General features: G+C 40.8%; 1 protein-coding gene across 14 annotated transcripts in view; it reads right to left on the reverse strand.

Annotated features, from left to right (window-relative positions):
• The window catches only part of ptprsa (protein tyrosine phosphatase receptor type Sa), a 164,105-nt gene that overhangs the window by 108,220 nt on the left and 34,473 nt on the right, over positions 1-21,412 (reverse strand). For 12 of the 14 annotated variants that reach the window (XM_037249898.1, XM_037249896.1, XM_037249892.1 and 9 more), the window contains one exon: positions 11,425-11,532. The exons of 1 other annotated variant lie outside the window; for it this stretch is intronic. The gene's annotated coding sequence lies outside the window, so the exon portion shown is untranslated. Of the gene's footprint in view, positions 1-11,424; positions 11,533-11,701; positions 11,929-21,412 lie in introns of those variants that run through there. One more of the 14 variants, XM_037249893.1, reaches the window with a different exon arrangement.

Consider the following 21,412-nt stretch of genomic DNA (forward strand, 5'->3'; position numbering starts at 1 on the left):
CTTCTCTGGAATGCAACACAAGTCTCCATTGTTCAACAGAGGAATGCATCAGGCTCACAAGAACATCATAAATAATTGCCACTGAAAATGATGTAATAGTCAAACTATTACAGATGGTACACTTAATATGTGTGAGTGCCTTCATAAACACTAGGCCAATGTTAACAAACTTGCAAATTTCTGGTATGTTTGACCTTATTAAAAAAATATGATGCCTTATTGTTTTATGAAAAGCTGTCCAATAATTCCATGTAAAATGCAGGTCTTTAACCATAAACTATAAAAGTCAAAGTTATCAAACCATGACCCCACACACTGCTGACCATGTCTGGAGTTCATCTCATTGACAAAACAAAGGCCACCAACTAGCAGGGAGCCTCATCTGCAAGCGGACTTGAGTGGATATACGATCAGCCATACAGGTCCTGCAAGATGTCAGCAGTAGAAAAGTACACAACTGTAAACACAATCATCTTGGATTACAGTTTGGTCCTGAGTGTGTTTTCCTAAACTTTTTATGTTCTGTAAATTCTACTCAAATAAGAGAAGGGAAAGTCGGTTGTGGCTGGCTTTGTAAGGAAATATCAAGATTCACAGACAGACTGAGACCTAAGTTTGCTCGACTCGATAGGAACTGCTTAAGGCAATGCTATTTTTAAAAATAATATGCTTCCAGCATATTTTGCCCTTTATATACTTTTCGCCTTATTGCATCCACAGCATCTCCACTTCCAACACTCACTATATTTTTCAGAACATTTCAACAGTAAGATCATGTCTTCCATTTTTTTCCCCCAGAAAAGTCACAGTTGACATTGCAGCAAATTTAGTTCTCACTCCTCCTATGTTCATTCACACACAATAATGCCCAAGACAGATACTGTTTAATATTCAGATCTCATATAACACAGATTCTACAATATATCAAATATGGAGATGCTTTTATTCTCTCACTTCATTCAATCTTGACTGTCCCATGTAGCCATGTAAGTCTCCCAAAGGCGTCAGACCCAACAAGACCCAACTGTGATTTACAATAGACGAAGACACTTCATTATTAACTGGATAGGCTCAGCCTGGAGGCCAGACCATTACCTTCACACAGGGGTACATGCCATAGGCAGCTGTTGGTCTCTCGGTGTGGTAAAACGGCACATTGTAAAAGTGATAGATAGGGTGTGTACTTGTAAGCTTTGGGCACTCTCAGAGTCCAGAGTATTTCCAAATATACTGGCTTTGGAGAAGACCAACACAATAGCCCAAAACTCTTTATTTAGTGTGAGAAATGCACACACGCTGCAAATGATAAATCTTTTGTTAAGAAGAAAGTATTTATCAAGTAATTTATGACCACCTATGGTATTTGCACCACAGTATAACATACAAATGGCAGAAGGAAGCTAATTTCTCGATAAGGACTGTGGGGAGAATTTTCCAGACTGTGTGAACACTATAATATCGTTAATGCTATCACCGTCCAATTGAAACACAAACACATCCGGTAATAAGCTAACAAGATAACTTTATGTGTGGGATTGAGTGGCAAAATAAATGATCTTGTTTGAATTGAAGAGTGGGTTTTAGCCTGGCCAGTTGGGTGCATCAAATACCCTCCCAGCCCTGGCACAGGCCTCACCAGTGGCAGCTGGAAAGTGGGGCTATGGCCCTTTTGGTGATTGCAAAATTGGGAGCACCCCTGACAGTTTGGCTGTAGTTAAAAAAAAAATACATTAAACCCAATCTGCTCCCTTCTATTTTGCCCTTATGGTGCGTCCCACGAGGGCACTAGTTCAAATGCATTAGTGCTTCTTTTATCTCCGTGAAAATGGGGACCCTCTGTTCAATGTCCTCCCCCTGATTTTCAGCTAAAAACTCAGTCTCCCTAATTTCACTGTTCTCCATTATTTCTCTTCCTGCATTACACTCATCCAAGGCCAAAAGAAATAAGAGGCCACCTCCATTCATAAGATTTACTTTGGTCTTCTACGCCCATGTTGCAAAATAATATTTGTCAACGCATGTGCGTGTGTGATCATGGTAGCTTTAAAATAAAAATTATGATACCCAACAGCATCATTGTCTTGCTTCAAATGCATACAAGTTATCAATCATTATTATTAACCATCCTATTGTTTCATTACACTAATTGGTTATGTCAACATTGTTTTTCTCAACACAATCAGTCCATATATCAATGCCCAACTCTACAAATCCATTTATTAATTAGGACATCTGAGGCCATAATGCTGATGATTTAACTAGGTTGCAGCGAGGGGCTTGATTTGATTGAGCCCATAATAATCCTGTGAACATGTTCCTGAAAAGAGTTTCTGGGACAACTCAGTGGTTCTGTCTATTGACCGTCTGATTAAACATATCCACAGCCAAACCAGGACAAAGTTGCTGAATAATTATCATTGCCAATTCCGCTGCCAAAATCTAACACAACCTTTTAAGAGCAAGAGAAAGCGCTTTGCTAAGTATGACACAATACAAGTCTTGCAGAATGGCTTTATTTTTCCACTAAATTAAAATTCAAACAGATGAATGCAAGCAGGGATGTGGTGCCCCTCTCTCTCTGGTGGTGAATATATGTCCGCAAATCTCTCTTTCCCATAGTTGCCATTATTTTATTCAGCTTCTGTCAGTGTCACACGCTGTTTGGATTTTATAATCTCAAAAAAAAAGAGTCCAATTTCACTATTGAGAATTTTGAGAACACCCTAATAGGTGTATTTTTTACCACTTACGTATCTGCCATTACACTATTAGCCAGCAGGGTAGCAACAAGTTATATAATGTGTGCAAATTATTTGGGTTCAGAGCACAGTGTCTTATTCAAGACACAATAAAGGAAAAAAAATCACAAACTCAGTAGACCATAGACAATCTTAAATCCATCTGTCTTGAATGGAAAAAAAAATATGACTCACTAGGTAGGTAATATAAATACTACAGGGTGGCAGGAGTGCAGATGACCAAGTGGATGTCAAATGCAAAACACAGTGAGTCTATCAGAGCAAGACTATCGATGTAGTTCATCCCAGGCCCGCTTGGCCTCGATAACAAATATAAAATATACACCCTGTATTTACCAAAACGCAACGGGTTCCGAGCTGGAGCACGTATCACGTTACGACATACATTAGAAGTTTGGTGGCACCCAGACAATTTAGCGTTTTCCATGAAAACTAACATAATTGCACAAGGGTTTAAATGTTTTCTAATCATCCATTAGCCTTCTAACACAATTAGCAAATACAATGGACTATTAGAACACTGGAGGGATGGTTGCTGGGAATGGGCCTTTATACGCCTATGCATTAAAAAACAGACGTTTGCAGCGAGAATAGTCATTTACCATATTAACAATGTATAGACTGTATTCTCGATTAGTTTCATGATATCGTCATAGTAAAAATAGTGATTTTATTTAAAAAACAAGGACATTTCTAAGTGACCCCAAACCTTTGAACAGTCGTGCATATTTGTGCCAGAAAATGGTTGTGACAGAATCGCAAAGATGTATCTGACGTTTTTTTCTGACATATTTACAAATAGTCGTTTTTCCACTCGTCTTCTCAGCATGACAATAGAAAAGAACAAGCTAACGGTTCACCTTGCAACAAAGGTAAATACTAAGAGTCAACTCTGTTTCCTGTCAGTTGCAAAAGAGTGGATAATTCCCGTCACCATTTACATACAAATGTCACCTTTTCTCTTTGCAAGCACAGAGAAGGTTTTTATGCGCTCGACCGCGATACGCTTCAGAAACATTTTCTTCCCGGCTATGAGATGCGCGGTGAAAAAGTGAGAGGATCTTCAATGCAATTTCCCTCTGGTGGATTTTCTCCATCTTCTCGCTTTTATGCACCACTGGTCCACTGTAATTTGTGCATCCAGACTAAAGCATGTAGGCTTTGTTTTCATTTCACTGAAAGATGAAGCAGTGAACTGTTTGAAAAGGGGGCTCGGGCTACGGAAGTTGTAATTACTGACGAGGCTTCATGATTGGGATTTTCAACGTGTGGCGTTGTGTTATTGTGGGAATTTATTCATATACATACAGAGAGGGTTGCATATGCAGTACACCGAAAACAGCGTGGGAACAAGCATCATGACTGAAATGCTGGGATCTGCATACAATTCAATCCTGGCCATGTTCCACAGGCAGCCATTTCTGTTAAGTGGCCCACATACTGAACGCCCGCCATCTTTCATAAACTGGGACGCGTATCCCCTGATGCATAGGTATGAACAATCAGCCTGACAGGCAGGTAGTTGCTCCTCCTTAACCCCGGCGAGTGCTGAGTGATGCATCCCTCAACTCCTTCCAATCTCCTTCTCTTCCTTGTTCGACTCCTCTCCTCAGCCTCCATTCTCTGGCTCAGCCACTGCCCATGGGTGTCCTCTCGTTTTCTCTCACCCTCCCGGAGGCGAATGTTGAGTTGCTTGCAGTGCACGCACGCACACACACATGCACTTACACTTCTACCCATCAATTATCTGCCCACTCTTTTTGGGGGGATACTCCACTTCCCTTTCTGTACACAACAACTCCCCCCCTCAGCCTGCACACACATGTTCTTTGTTGTCCCCATCACTCACCCCCCACCCTTAGGGCAGCTGAGTGCCCCCACCCAAACACACATAGTGCCAGATGTCCCTAAAGTTGGGGCTGCGCAAAATTAACAACAGGAACAATAGAAATGAGAGGATTATTGAATGTTTTGTAGCCACTCTCATTTCCAAGCTTTTTAAGACCATGTAACAATCTGTACAAAACTATCAAAGCATTATATAGAGCACCAAAATATAAGACAACCATCAGGAAGCATTATTTGCTGTTGGGACATGGAAAACACTTCTCACCATTTCCACCTAACGGACCCTACGGAAGAGGATTAGGGCCAGTGAAGAAGAAAAAAATAAGGGGGGTGACAGGATTCGGACTTTTTTTTCTCAGAATTCTAACTTTAAAATGAGAATTCTCACTATTTAAATCAGCGTTCTGAGAAAAAAAGTCAGAATTCAAGTCGGAAAGTGGAAATTCTCACTTTAAAGTCAGAAAGTGGGAGTTCTCACTTTAAAGTCAGAAAGTGGGAATTCTCACTTTAAAGTCAGAATTCTGACTTTTTTTCTCAGAACTGACTTTAAAGTCAGAATCAGACTTTTTTTCTCAGAACTGACTTTAAAGTCAGAATTCTGAGGGAAAAAAAGTCAAAATCCTGTCACCCCCCACTTTTTTTTCTTTTTCACTGGTCCTAATCCTCTTCCGTACAGACCTAACATGGTACGCTATCTTATTTTTTGGTTATGAGATATCTATGAGAAGGCTATCAAAACACCTGATCCTGCTATGACGCAGTGGCAATGATTTGAGTGCATTCAAAGCTTTTTGTGTTTCTTCTCTATGTGCAATTTTACTCTTCCTGTTGTACCAACCCGCCTACACATTTCGATGCGGAAGCCAACACAAAGATCAGAATTTACAGTTATAAAGACTACTGCAGTGAGCACTGCTGAACCACTTTGTAGAAAAATGTCCGTACTTTCTTGTCTACTGGCCGTCTCATAAAATGGGACTTTCACATTACCAGTCAGTCACATCGCTACTGCGAATATGATCTGACAGTGACCATGAGGGTATGCGATGCTGTGTTCAGGGCACATTCAAACAAAACACACTCCTGCTGACAGACAGACAGACTGTTAGACCTTAGAACTGACCTTCTTTACTACTCAGCTGTCGTGCATTTAGTCTTGGCAAGGCTTTAAGTTTATTGCCTCATGTGGGCGAAGAGGCCAAAATTAGAGAAATAGTTTGGGGCAATTGCTTCCCAGATACACGCTTCATGCAGATGGCTCAACAGGCTGGCAGGCACCATCTAACGGCCAGCATGAGCTGTGTTTAAATGAGCTAACTGCAACCTGCTCTAGCCAATCAGGCAAAAGAATCGGAGGTCCTTTTCAACCCCTCCCCAGGTGCCACATGTCTGGAAGCTCAGAGGGGTCACACTGCTACGACATAGGGCAACCTTCCCTACCAGACACGGGAGGAGGAGGCAGACCGCTCAAGGGTAATGCTGCGCATCAATCTGGGGAAAGCCAGCTGGTAATAACACTTGACAGAGAAGCGGCCCAACAGCCGGAGACAAGAATAAAGAGACTGCCAGAAGACTCGCAGACAAAGAAACAGAATAGACACGCCTCTCTCATGCCTGTCCATGAAAGCGAGTTAATTATCTCTCACCAAAAATAGTTTGTGTTAACTATTAGGATGAAGGGATTAGACCTAAGGTAGAAAAAACTAAATTCATCATTCCTGATGGCTTTAAAGATAAAACTTTGCGCATCTTATAAGTCTTAAGACTGTGTGAAATGGGGAACATCAGCACTCTGTACTTGCTTAACATCAGAAGTAAACTTGCAAGCCTTGGGGTGATTCAACACTTGTTAAACTGGAGGTATCAAGAGAAGGGGCATGTGCAGAGAAGGTGACAGTGTGTCCGTGTTTTCCACAAAGCTTTACCACAAAGTCTGACAGTGATTTGTCCACGTTTACCAGTTCACCCAGTTACTTGAAAGAACATTCTCTAACTAAGCCTCCCGTTTCACCTCAAATATCTAATAGCACATACACTCTATTGCAGGGGTGTCAAACAAATTTTTTTCGCAGGCCGCATTGTAGTCATAGCTTCTTTCGGAGGGCCATTATGACTGTTAACCCAAATAAATGTATGAGCTCCTCATATTATATACAGTAAAAGCTACAAAACAAACTGACAAATAACTCATTTTCAAATCAGATGAGGAAAAACTGGTCAAATATTAAAAAAAAAAAAATGAAGATATTATTAAAAGTGAAGACAATTTGCAATTCTAGTAATGACACAAATTTGATGCACAATTTGTCTTCGTGGGCCACATAAAATGATGTGGCGGGCCGTATCTGGCCCCCGGGCCTTGAGTTTGACACCTGTGCTCTATTGCATGCAGTGCATACGTAGATAGCAGGTTTTGATATAAAAAATATTTTAAATAAATAAATGAGCAAGCCGGATAATGCGGCTGCACAAGTGTGCACACCTTCAACTGGTGATGTGGCCGTGTTCAAAATTAACCAATCACAGACAAACTCGTGTTAAATGGGGCTCAACACACACCTGTTCAAAGTGCCTCTCAATAACTACGAGTAACCTTAAGCGTCTCTAGCTTTTCCTGACATTTTTGTAGTCTCCAGAGAGATTCCACAGCATTAGAGATGTCAATATTCGAAGCTACCAGCCAGGGGAAGGGTATAAAAGATTTTTCAGGGCATTAAATATAGCATCACAGGAAGGTCACTCATAATCCAAAAGTGACATTTAAAAAAAAGTTGCCAATAGGCAACACTGAAAGTGCTGCAGGAATTTCTGGCATGTATTGACTGTTTAATTTAGTTGACAACAATCTCCCATACAGTATACATCTCGGGTATCAAAAGGATTGCGAACCACTGATGTCATGACAAATTAGACTGAGAGCGCAACAGCCTGACAATCAGCCAGGGGCTTACATTTTAAAGACCAATTCAGCTAAGTAGGAAATCAAGTTCACAGCCTACCACGCTATTATTTGAACTGACCTTGGCCTCAAAATTCTTTACTTGATACTGAACAATCTTGCCTGGATATGATATGCAAGTATTGTTTGAAGAGGGTACAGCAATTCCACACCTCTCGAAAGGTCTGCTAAGTTCCAAGCTACCAATTTTAGACCACAGCAGCCAGCAGGAGTCTAGTGAATGGTTGGTGATCCTTGTCTCATGTTTCTACCAGAGCACCCAAGGTGAACATTTAGTTCTAGGGAGTACAATATAACCCGCAGTATATTGTACAGTATGTTTAACGATGGCAATTTAAATTGCTATGACTGCAATGTTCTGTTTTTACTCTTTGACCACTTGGCTATTTTGGTCTTGAAAAACAAGCACATATCCCACATATTCCCAGAGGGAAGCAAAGAATTTAAAAGAAACCTATTCTTTTTAGCTTGGCTGTAACGATAAACAGAAAAATAATAGTTAACGAAAATTATTCATCCGCCATCATATTTTCCATACAAATGTAAATTAAATGCAACAGTGCGACATTTCCAATTAGAAAGTGAACTGGGGGAAACAGTTTAATGAACTTGCTATTTATCCAAATGATGGGAAGTCCATGTTTGAGGCATTTTTTTGTCATCACTAGGGAACATAAATGTAAAGTTTTAGTTATCTTTCCTTACTTCTAAAATGGTAGTGTCCTCACGCCTGCAACTTTAAAAATATACAATATGCAGTGTCACAGTGAGTCACTCAGCATCAGTTTCACCATTGACAATTTTCATGTTCCCATGTGTGCTCATGGCCGCCGAAGCAATGTGCATGTTACAGTTAAACATCTGATAATCGTACCGTCGCCCAGGGTATGAATCAACAACTTGGGAGGAGTAGGAATGATGGCATGCTGTACAAGCCACACCGCCTCCTGTTTCCAAAGTGCAGTAATTGCACCTCATGTTAGTGAAAGAGCACTGATTTAGCTCTCTGGGCTAATTAAAATGAATAAACACAATTAGCTGTGAGGGCGACAGCACCGCTGTTCATGCACATAATTTCCCTTTTCCTCTTTGCAATGACACTCACTTTAGAAGGAGCTGTTATTAGTTGTGTTGCTGCATCAAAAGCATTGTGACTAATTGCAAAGCACTTGATGTCACCCAAATGGTCCCCAATTTGGATTTGATTGAACTGTGCAAAGCAATGGTAAGGGGGAGGCATGACTGGTAAATTGTGAGCCTAAAATGAAATCAGTTCTGTGCATATCATGGAACATTTTGAAACACTGTGAGGTTGTAATATTTGTACACAGTAAAAAAAAAACATGCCTAAAGGTCAAACCAAACAGTTGGCACGCATGTTGTCACACTACTAGACATCAGACACTTCCAAAAGAACACAAGAAAAGACTTGTCACTAAAAATGAATGAATGAGTGACTGAATGAATGAACGAACGAACGAACCCATTGTTAGACTAAAAAATATTGTAACTTCTCCAAATTATACTATTTCTGAATTATTATTATTATTTTTTTTGCCTGTGAGTGTTTTTGTAAATATGTGATGTTTGTTTGCTCCCTGTGTCAAATTCAGCAGACTCTTTCCCCATTCAATCCCATTGGAAATGGGGTGCAGACAAGCTTCTATTGAGGTAGGGCAAATTTAACAAACAGTTTGCAAAGGAATGATTGCAAGGAAAATGAATTTTGAAACCTAGGGGATAGTCTGACTTGTGTTAACTTGACAAGGAATAGGCATCATAGGCGGGGAACAATTCAATTAGCTGTTCCGCCAACTCCTTGGGAAGGAGCTCTGGGGAGGAATCAAAAGTTTTTCCTCCAATAAAACAAGTTTTCAAGGATGCAATGTTCTCACTCTTCCACTCTTCATTACCTCTGCCTGCAAGGCTGGATCTTATAAATGCATTGATCTGCTATTTCTTTTCATCAAGAGAATAAATAAAAAACAGAATTGTCACGTTGATGGGGCTGTGACAGACAGGAACTCCGCTGAGCGTGGCAGCTTATCCCCTTTTGTCTCTCTTGCCCACTTATTTGACAGTGATCAAGGGTGATAAATTGTTCAATTAAGGGCACATTAAAAATCTAGACAAACGCTTGACACACAAGCCTATGTGTACATGGTTTCCAATTGCTGTGAAGGACAAGAGTACTTCTTGCTACTGACAATCAACATGCAACTCTCATCAGAAGACAACTGAATATATTTATACAAGCTAACAGGATGATTGAATGCTGGAATGCAAGAATGATGAGCTGTGATTAAACAAAAAGGTAAAAAAAAACAAAAAACTGCATAGCAGTTTGAAAGAAAACATTCCTTGCCTATGCAGTAAAGACCTGGAGGCATCGTTCCTGATCGGGTTCAGTGCCTGACCCTCACATTTGACCTTTCACCATTTTAAGACACTTCCCTGTTGTTTTAATTACAGTCAAGAAAAAACGTAACTGCGTTTGAGCCACTCTCCATGTCAAAGTTGTACCAAATGAGCTGCATTAGTCTTTTTATGGCTTACAGTTAATATTGGGGCAAGACTTATGTGTAGCCTGAGGAAGGTTTGGCATTAAATATTATGATCATGATGATGATGATCAAATTAAGATCTATTGCAATTCAAATTGCACTCACTAGAACTATTTGCGAGTCAAACCCCCACCCACAAAAAGCAGGGTCACCTCTGGACTGGGGCTATATCGAAACTTTTTTCACAATTTGACCAAAGTTGCTAGTCTCGGCAGCTATGTTTTTTTCAAATCATAATGCACGACTATCATGGGGGTCTATATTGTCCTATGGGGTTTCTAATAGTGCAGAGGGGGAGTAATACTTTTCTGACTTTTCCCTGACAATGCACACAAAAATATAAAAATATAGAATTACTCTTTCTCTGAAGGAATTGTTTGGCTACAGATACATAATGACTTGCCAAAACATTAAATTATAAGCAAAAACTCAAACCATAATAATTGGTATAAACTGTTATTGTGTAAGGTCAGTGAATAGAAATTATTAAAAATAATGAAAATCTGTGGTTTAAAACACTTTCATCCTATGTTGAGCTCCGAATTATTGTTAAAAACACAAAACTTGATCATTAAAACAATAAAACCTTTAACCTTTTTCTGGGGAAAAAAAAAAGCAGCCAAAGTATCTCAATTATAACAAAACAACGGATGTGGGTTTAATGTAACAAGTGTCAACACAATCTTGATCATTATAAAAATTCAACTTTGAACCTTGTTCTGCCCAAAAAAAATAGGTAACCACGAATCTAATGCATCCTAATTATAATGAAAAGAATATGGGTTTGATGCAACACACATCAATCAGAAAGTTGCGCATTTTACTCCGACGATCAGCGACCCAATGAAATCTAAACTGGAACCTTTTTTTGATGAATGATGCGGGGTCAATGCATTGATTTTGCATTGTTGAGGTGAAGGCTGACACTTTTTAAAGTATTTCAGGTGGCCTGCTTAAACTATAATCCCTAATTCTACGGACAAGTATTTTGCATTAAAAACATGCTTTTTTATGTGCATCAGAAATGGCTTGTAAACCGCCTTAAAACAAACAATGAATGGAAAAGTAAGAAACTTGTGGCAGGGTGAACTTTTTTGACTATCCCATATTTTCATCTTGAGCGCAGTGGACAACTGCGTCCAGCCGTCCACTCAAATTCAGCGAATCAAACGGTCCTCGCCGATGGTTATATACGATATTATACATGCACATTGTCACCATCAATAACATTTTCCCCTACAAAATCAAAACAAGACATTTAGTGAATTAATGAGGTGCAAAAAAGTAAACTTACTTGAACTCCAAATGAAAATGAGACAACTGGGAAAAGCCTTTAAAATCCGCTGAGTATTCTTTGTCAGTGCGCGGTCGTATTTCTTCAGGAAAAGCGATCGCTTGTATCCTTAGGAAGAAGAAATAACGGTATAGTGTATTCCACTTTTAAGTCAGGCAAATTATTCCCTAACGAAAGGCGAGTGTAACGTAGATAAACATAATTTCCTTCTCCGATCGGAGGCTCCAAGGCAGAATCTCCTCAGTGAAAGAAACCTAAAAAGTAACACAAAAATAACCTGCAGGGAATCCATGCGCGACAACGCCGCGCGTGGATCTCCAAAACGTCTCCTTTCTGCTTCTTTCGTTATCTCCACGTCGCAGGTTTGCAGTCTTTTCTTTCTAAATCCACCTCGCACGGACCGACTGGGGGTTGGGAGACAGGAGTCAAATGCCCTCCTCACCCTCTTCCTCCTCCTTCTCCTCCTCCTCTTCTCTCCCTTTCTGCGATTGAATGAAAATACGTCCTGTGCTGCGTTCACAGGCACCTCATAAACTTCGTCTCCTCTGTTAACGAGTTGGTGCGTTCATGTACGTTCAGTTTCACTTTCAGTTTTAATTATGTGCAAGCAAAATTCAAGTAGTGAAGGTATCCGTGTTTTTTTTTTCATACTAATCAAATTCTTACAATGACTCTCATTACATTCTGCACAAATGTACACGGGCAGTTTGTGTCAGTATTAGGAAGAAAAGGCAAGTTTTTTTTAAAGATGTTGCAGCACTGGTGTCAGTAAAAATATTTAAAATACAAAGTATTTAATTTCAAAGTACAGTCAAACCTCCGTTCCAGAAGGAGGTTCGAGAAGTGAATCGGTCGAATTACGAATCTATTTTTCCCATTACAAATAATGGAAAAAAATGTAATGTTGTTTCCACGACAAATAAAACCGCCTTTTTTTCAGCATTTTTTCATTTGCGCATTTTTGTCCGATCGCACAACTGCAGCGCACCGCCGAACGCGCAACCGTAGCGAGCCGCCGACCGCGCAACTGCGCCGCGCTGGTCGCATTATTGTGACAGAGCCGTCGGTGAATTTTTGAAAATATTTTTAAAGTCTTGATGTACTTTTCGTTTCAAAATTTAAGTGGACCTCAGTGCGCAGGGAGCTTAATTTGGTCCGATCGCGCAACAGCAGCGCGCCGGGCGCTCACTGTCGCATTGGTTTAAGAGCGTCTTAGTGTTTTAGGATGGCTTGCTTCACTGCTCCCACTTGCGTTCTTTGGAGGCATAATTAGGGGTTAATACAATCCTCAAAGTAACGAAAATACAATAACGAACGGAGTCAGTCGGCATCCGGGCCGCGCGGTCGGGTTTTCTCGGGTCTTTTCGCAGTGGCGTAGCCAGGAATTTTTCCAGTAGGGGCGCGCGCCCACAGGAAAAAAAATCGAACATCACCCACGCCGTTCGCTGATCGCTAAAACAACATCCGGGTCCGGGAGGCAAACGGTGAATGGATAACATCGCGCACATAGAATAGCGCAAGCACATTCGCGCAAGACCGAAAGAAAAAAACGGCATGAAAATGAAGAATCGAAAAAGCTCGATTTTTTTCAACCGGGGCGCAGGGAGTCCTAACCGGGGCGGCGCCCCGGCTCGCCCCGGCTTGGCTACGCCACTGTCTTTTCGGCTCATCTCGCGAGGTTCGACCTCCGAATTTTGTTCGACAACCGAAGCAAAAAATCTCGAATTTTCCGTTCGAATTCCGATTTGTTCGAGAACCGGGACGTTCGAAAACAGAGGTTTGACTGTATTAGGAAGAAGAAGAAAGTTTTTTTTTTAAGATGCTGCAGCACTGGTGTCAGTAAAAATGTTTAAAATACAAATTACAAGTATTTAATTTAATTCCCTACAGTTGAATTATTTTTGCCGGCTGTCTCTGCCGATTTTTCCTCAGCAGCTTTGTCATCGTGGCCATCTTGATGTTGCACAAATCCAAAACCGATTCCCATGATGACCTCTAAGACTAGACTAAGCCAAGTCTGGTGATTATAGAGGTTTCCCCAGATCACCAATGTTCTTGTTGATTAGGAATTGGCAGATGCTCCGAGCATTGTAAACAGATGTGTTGTCATGGTGCATATAGGAAGCCATGAGTTGTCTCTTACCTCTTGACATTGAACAAAGCAAACACCGCAGGATATGTGCTAGCTCATCATCAGACCCGCAATGAAGTTTGGCGTTGGCTTTGAAATATAGCTTTTGTGACACCAGTCCTGGAAACCATCTGCCACACCAAGATTATAAATATGTAACAGAGGCAACCATAAGTGCTGAGAGAAAAAGTGAACCTTACTCCCCGGATGCTTTAAAAAGCACACCGGTTGGTAGGCTGGCAGCCCAGGATTTTTTATCCAGGCATTCAGCTCTGAACCAGTAAGGAAGGTAGGGCTTTAAGCTAGAAACCCAGTGGTGGCTGGATATGATACCACCATTGCAACTGTTGGGAGTATTTTTTTGAGTCAAGTGTAATGGAGGTAAGTGTTGGGCAAATATGTGAACCTCAGTCCCTCAGCGGCTTTAAGAGGGTGCTGGCTCGTAGGCTTGCAGCGGGGGGCTTTAGACTAGTGGTTTAGGGCACTCAACTGGTAAGAATGGTGGTGGTGTGAATTCAGTGGAACAATGTTCCTCAACCCTTTTTCAGTGGTGCACTCCTCATGAAATGTTTTTTTTTAGTTGGGCACACTTTTAGTGGTGGTGGTGGGGTGGGGGGCTTAAACAGAGTGCTTTGACAGCATTGTCTGATTGATGGAACTTTGGAATTCCATTTGGAAAATTGTTTTTCTTTAAATGAAAAAATATACATTAAAAAATCATTTTAATTAACGCATACACACACACACACACACCAAACACACACGCACACACACACAAACACACACACACACAAACACACACACACAAGTGTGCTCCAAGGAGAAGAAATGGGAACCTTACTTGGGGGAGGGTAGAGCAGCTCTGATTGGCTGCTTGAATTTGAATTTGACCAGTGACAGCTGTTGTTTGCAGAGGCGTAGCCAGGAATTTTTCCAGTAGGGGCGCACGCCCACAGGAACAAAAATCGAACATCACCCACGCCGTTCGCTGATCGCTAAAACAACATCCGGGTCCGGGAGGCAAACGGTGAATGGATAACATCGCGCACATAGAATAGCGCAAGCACATTCGCGCAAGACCGAAAGAAAAAAACGGCATGAAAATGAAGAATCGAAAAAGCTCGATTTTTTTTCAACCGGCTCGCCCCGGCTTGGCTACGCCTCTGGTTGTTTGTATTGTCCAGCAAGTGGGAGGTTAGAAAAATAGTGGGGAGTCATGCACAAAATTTTAGTGACTAAAGCATCCCAACATTTCCCATCTAAAAATCTAAACAAATAACAGCCATTGTAGCTTAAGAGATAGAATGTATAAAGGCAAGCTACTTCACGTAACACCAAATATGAAAAAAAAGTAAAAATGTTCACCAAACAACACAACCTGGTTGTGAGTTAATGGAACATACAGGAGCTACAGTACAATCGGGAAGAAAAAAATTCAACAGTCTGTAGAGGGAGCCACAATTTATGAGTGCATTAAATGAAAGGCCCAATCCAAGGAGTGCATGGCAATATATTTTGCGTGAACTTTTCGAGGAATGCAGAGGGTAACGGATGGGAAGGGGCCATCTTTACAACGGCAGTCTTTGCAGTTGGCAGTACGCCATTCAGAGCCACAAGTCATCCTTTGGTGTCCTCTATCTGCTCTTTATTCAAAAGCCAGCGTCACATGTAACACTCCATAAAGAGGTGTAAAAGGGGTGTGAGGAGTCCTCAATTTAACTACTAGCCTCCCCCACCCAAAACATTTTTTTACGTCGGGTCCGCCGTTGTCTTCTTATTTACACCGAAGCCCCTTATTTAATCTGGCCGGTAAATCTTAGAAGCGAACCACAGGTCTCGCTGTCATTCCCCCGGTGGTGTAAGCCTTAACATGGTAAATTTCACTCTGGTAGGGAAATGCACTCAGTGACCGAGGTTAGTGCTTTGGAAGGATAAAAAGAGCACTTACCGCCTGACGTGCAATCCATAACAGAATAATGAGACTGCTCTACAGCAGGAGCTCGCTCTCGCGCTACGTTTTGTTTTCCTTGTAAGTGTTCATAAATGCCATGTAAATGCAGAAAGTGGAAGATAGTGAGAGTGCTCAAGGGAGAGTGTTCAATCATTTGCTTCATGTTACAGATTCATGTAACAGCATGTTACTGCGTGAAGATGCTCCCAGTTCAGATAGTGAAACCGCCGGACTCCCTCCTTCATCCGCAATAGCCTCAAGAACATATCTTGAGCACTGTGGATCAGGACACGACTGCCAATCCCTGGATGGTGTGTGTGTGCGTGTGCGTGTGTGTATGTGTGTGTGTGTATATATATTTTTATACTGTATTTGCCCTGCAATTGGCTGGCGGCTAGTTTAGGGTATATCCCGCCACTCGCCAAACGTCAACTGGAACAGATTCCGGTATCCCCAAAAAGGACAAACGGTATAGAAAATGGACACAATGTTTCATTTATTATCATTCTATGACACTATAACTGAGTATACCGTATTTTCCGGACTATAAGGAGCACCTAAAAACCTAAAATTTTCTCAAAAGCCGACAGTGCGCCTTATAGTCTGGTGCGCTTTATATATGGACCAAATTCCTAAATTTAAACTGGCCCGAAGCATTGTGTCATGAAATCAATCATAAGTGGCCCGCTGAAGACTATGAATCATGAATCAAAAAGACTATGGATCATTATTTTGTGATTATAAAGTAATTTGTTGCGTCTGAAGTTGAACTAAAAAAGATAAAATGGAGAATGATTTGATATAGATTAAAAATCTGACATGATGCATTAATGGTGCACCTTATAGTCCGGTGCGCCTTATATAAGGACAAAGTTTTAAAATGGGCCATTCATTGAAGGTGCGTCTTATAGTCCGGTGCGCCTTATAGTCCGGAAAATACGGTACATGTTTCACTTAAGGTGCCTCAGAAAAGAAAACAAAAAAAGGAACTCAGATTACAAAACTAATAGCTAAAAGGTCAAGTTGTTGACCACAAGGTGAGTAACCTTAGTGAAGTCAGGTCTGGACTACACAAAGACTATTGCTTCATTTCTTATTGTCCTGTTGTTTTCCGCCCGTTTATCAATGTCACCCATAGGCGATGACGCACAATCACCTCTGATAGCAGGAGGCCATCGCTCACGCTGTCTCTGGAGGCGACAACCTGCTTCCAGAATCCATTCTGCTAGACATTACATCACCTCATCCAAAAACACAAGCATGTGTCAGTCTATCAATCATTACATTTATGTGGCCAAATAAGTCATCTTAAAGTACTCTTAGATAATTACATGTAATTATCCGAAATAATGTTCAACTATCGGATGATGATATACTATACATTTAAGTTTGCATCGGACTAGTAATATTCAGATAAAATTATACAAATCCATAAGAAACTATTTGCATGTCTTGGCGATATGCATATTACACGGGGCAATATTTTACATATTTTTTTATTTATTTACCGATTACGTATATTTTTGAGGTTGGTATGGTTGTGGCTTTACTCTCCTACAGGCACACACAAACACACAGTACACACTTTACACAAACACTGTACAGAAACAGCGACAGACTGATGGCTATTAGAGTGCAACGATGCTCCCTCTTATCTCCCACTGTGATAGAGATCTACAAAGCGCTTGGGAGAGATTATAAATTCATTACCTTGATACACAAGTGAACACTAGGATAGACAGGAGTGTGACAACAGAGATGGGAGAGCACAGCAAGGGCACTGGGAGGGGCAAGGATGCAACACTGCAGGAATAGAATAAAAGATGACATAGTTCCCTTCAAATAATGATGTAAGATGTTTTGCTTGTTTGTTTGTTTGTTTGTTTGTTTGTTTGTTTGTTCACTTTGCTTGTTTGTGCCATATTTAATACAAACAACCACAATCATTTAATAGAATTTTGTATCAAAAGTAATGCACTGGAATTTGTAGAAAACATGAAAGTTATGTAATTATAGTTATGATTTTTTGACATATACTATGGTTATATAATAATAATAATAACCATTATTATTATTATTATTATTATTATTATTATTATTGTCATTTATTAGCAGTGTTATTGTCGATAAGGATTCAAATCTATAATTATAAATTCTACCTGGTGTTGGTGGCGTCCTTAAGGACTTCATGTCATAAAAGCATTCACTGCAGATATTGCATGACTTAATTTTAATATACTTTGATCTTCCCGGCTCAGAAATAAGATTCTGTTCTGTGTCAACACAATGTTGAATTGTAAAACACTTTCAAACACTTTGGTTGAAACATTTTGAAATAACTACTACTGTGATGTGCATGTCAAAAAAAAAACTGACAGAATAAGAAATTGTAAAGATTTGTTCTTCTTTGTGGTCCAGTGATGCATTATTACTTTATGTGCAAGTTGCGTGTATGTAGCATCCTTTGAATCCTTTGAATGTACACGACTTGTGCTTTCAGTCTTTTGTACTTGCTCATGCCTCAAAGTGATTTTTAACGTAGCTTTCGGGGTCACCAAGTGTGCTCATGCTGTGCGCAGAAATAACCATGCCTTTCAGCAACTACACATGCACATGTATGGTGAGGGTGCACATGCACTTCCCTACCACAGAGATGCAGCTGAGGTTGATACTGATGAGTGATGCCAGAGGTGGTTTTCTACCAACCTCTTTGCTGGCTCACTAATGGTTTCCTCACTGGCTCGGCTGACCGACTTGCTGCTTCTCAGCCTTATTTGGTAGAAGGGAAGTGCAGAGGGGGGTGGCAGCAGGGTAGTGCAGGGGGAACAGTGGTGCTCTGTTTACATGGAGGGTCAGGGGGTCAGAGTACCAGTCTGCCATGGAGTAAACCCAGAACAGTAAAAGACAGCAAGAGAGCAGGCAAGTCTGCTCCATTGGATGGATTGGGGAGGATTTACTTTGTGATTGAGCATCTGTTATAATGAGTAAGATTCCGTGGGTAGATAACGGTACATGTTTGGGAGGAGCCCCGCGGTGGTGGGGTGGGTGGGAGCAGGTAATTTCCACATAACGTTTGCGCATTCCATGATTTATTTATTTAAATATTTATATATTTTTGCTCCGGGGGCCTTGAATAGTTGAGCGGAGGTAGAAAAGAAATTAAAGGCAACCATCCTTATAGTTTTGCTCTTGTCCGCTTGACTGCCTGCATGCCTGCTTGCTTGTCTGCCTGTGTTCCCTGGGCAATGTTTATGCTGTGCCCTGCCCAGGACAGAATAGATTCGCCCACACAGCACTGTGCTCTCAACCAGAACTTAAGTAGGTATGGCAAGCTCGAGCCACAGTCTCATTCACGCTCATTCCTCTGGATTAAGTCCGATGGCCCGGGGAAACACGGCACTGGCTACATTAATAGACCCAAAGATAGCATCTCCGCACCCCACCCTCTATATATACATATCCCTGCCATTTGTGTGAGGAGCCATAAAAGTTTGTTTATTTCTCCCTGAGTTTCACAGGCTAGGACTGACTACTTGGGAAACTTGAAACTGCTAAGTTGCTGAATTTCTAAAGGTCTCCATGGTGATGTGAAATGCCAAGCAAAGATGGGTTCACATTCAGTATAACACGTCTGAATTGATTAAGCAATTCTGCTGACATAAAGAAAAAAAAAAAGTGGATGATTTCCAAGAGGGCAGCACAGTGGGCCAGCGGTTTGCTGTGTCACCTCACAGCAAGAAAGTCGCAGTTCTGATCCCGGGCTGGAGACTTTGTGTGGTTATAATTGCATTCTGCCTTCCGCCCACAGTACATGTAAAGGTACCTGAATATGTGTAAATGTCAATGATTGTATATGTCTGAATTCAAGGCGAGCAAAATTATTAGTTGACATTATTTGTTAACCAGCAAAACAAACTAAATACCCGTCTCTGACGTAACCCGTATTACTTGTTTTCTTCACGTTCTACTCTTCGTCACAATTTATATCAACCAATTAGTGGACTGCAGTGTGTGTAGCTCAAGCCTACACGAGTGACCCATGATGTACAAATGCAATTAGTACAGCCCTAAAATTGACTGATGGCCTGCTCAGCACTCAATGTAGAGGTACTGTGTGTTAACATGAAAACAAATTACCGTATTTTCCGCACTATAAGGCGCACCGGATTATAAGGCACACCTTCAATGAATGGCCCATTTTAAAACTTTGTCCACATATAAGGCGCACCGGATTATAAGGCGCATAGAATAAATACCTCAACGTTGCTCAAACGTTAATGCAATCACAATATAGTAACACTCGAAATAGTGAAAACAATAACAATATATCAATAACTCAACGTTGCTCAAACGTTAATATTACACAACACACAAAATAAACACGTAAAGCTTACTTTAATAAATTAGTCCTCATCCACGAATCCATATTGGTCCATATATAAGGCGCACCGGATCATAAGGCGCACTGTCGGCTTTTGAGAAAATTGGAGGTTTTTAGGGGCGCCTTATAGTGCGGAAAATACGGTAAAATAAATACTATTGAAAAAAATTATACTGTAATACTATATAAAAAAAAATTCTAACCCTTTCCCACAAAGATGACAATGTTGTTTCAATACAAACATCTCCACAAACAACAGCACTGTAAATACAGCTGTAGTTGATCTTGGCGCTGTGGTCCACCAAAATGAAAAGTAAAAACTCATATACTACAGTACATACCTTCTCAAATTTTGCAGAACGGTTTTTCGAGGGTTCCTCCAGCAAGGCTACTTTTCTCTACATAATGAGGGTTGCACGGGCGCAGTGTGTAGTGACACCAGTGTTACGATGACGCTGATAGAAGCTCACAAGGCACATTAACCAGCTGATAGCAGTGCGCTGCGAGAACACAGTGTCTCTGGATGCCAGCTGTAAAGATTAGCAGAGCTTTGTTTAATTGCGCTGCTAACATCCTGGAAGCCACTCGAGAGTTAACTGTTCTCCTTTCCTTATAAACTGTCTTTAAAGCTCAGTCAGTGGTTGCCGTTACTTGTTCATTCGAACGCAGAGTCCTGAGCAATTTGCTAAATGCTTAAAGAGATGTGCTCTGGCCATTTAAGGCACAAGTATTCGCAGGAGCTAAGGTGTAGTAACCCCAGGGGAAAAAACCCAAAATGCAGCAACAAAAACCTTTGGCAATTGGCCTCAATTTTATTGCATGTTGAAATTGATTTGCTGTTGTAATCCAAAAATAAAAAAGGTCCTCATAAAACCCCCAACAGTGCCCCTTTGAGGCAGAGTGATACATCAGCCAACTGACCCAAATTGCCTTAGTTAGCGCCAACTCACCAGTTGGGGTAAACAACATCAAACATTAGAGTCACTGAACTTTGATCCAATTACATGTTTTCCTGCCTCTTAAAGCACAACAAAAATGCACAATAAATCAGACAGGAAAGTGCATCCTTCATCTGTACATCACTAAAGTTTTCCCACTGCAGGCTAAGCGATGAGTAGCAACGAGAGCTCTCGTGTTGTCCCGATTTAAAAAAGAGGTGCCTAAAATTTGACACATTTGTCTGACATGCATTGCAGACAATTTATTGTTTGTGACAACAGCGCTTCGCAGGATCATTTACACATTACATGATTCACGCTTCAATTTTTTTTCCCTTTGGAGGCACTTATAACCCTCAACGGCAATAATATAATGTGTAAAAAATGTGACTGTAAATACGTATATACCTTTTGAATGTACCTGACTGGGGGAGTCATACACAAGTTCCGGTTTGTTCAGATTAAAAAAATAATAATAAATAAATGTTACCAATAATACATACACTCACGCGCACACACCAGAACTCACTTAACCTTTATGACAAATGACAAACGCTTAACGTGGAGTTGAGTGACATTGGACATCA

Source organism: Syngnathus acus, chromosome 4 (assembly GCF_901709675.1).
Source record: "Syngnathus acus chromosome 4, fSynAcu1.2, whole genome shotgun sequence".
NCBI lineage: Eukaryota > Metazoa > Chordata > Actinopteri > Syngnathiformes > Syngnathidae > Syngnathus > Syngnathus acus.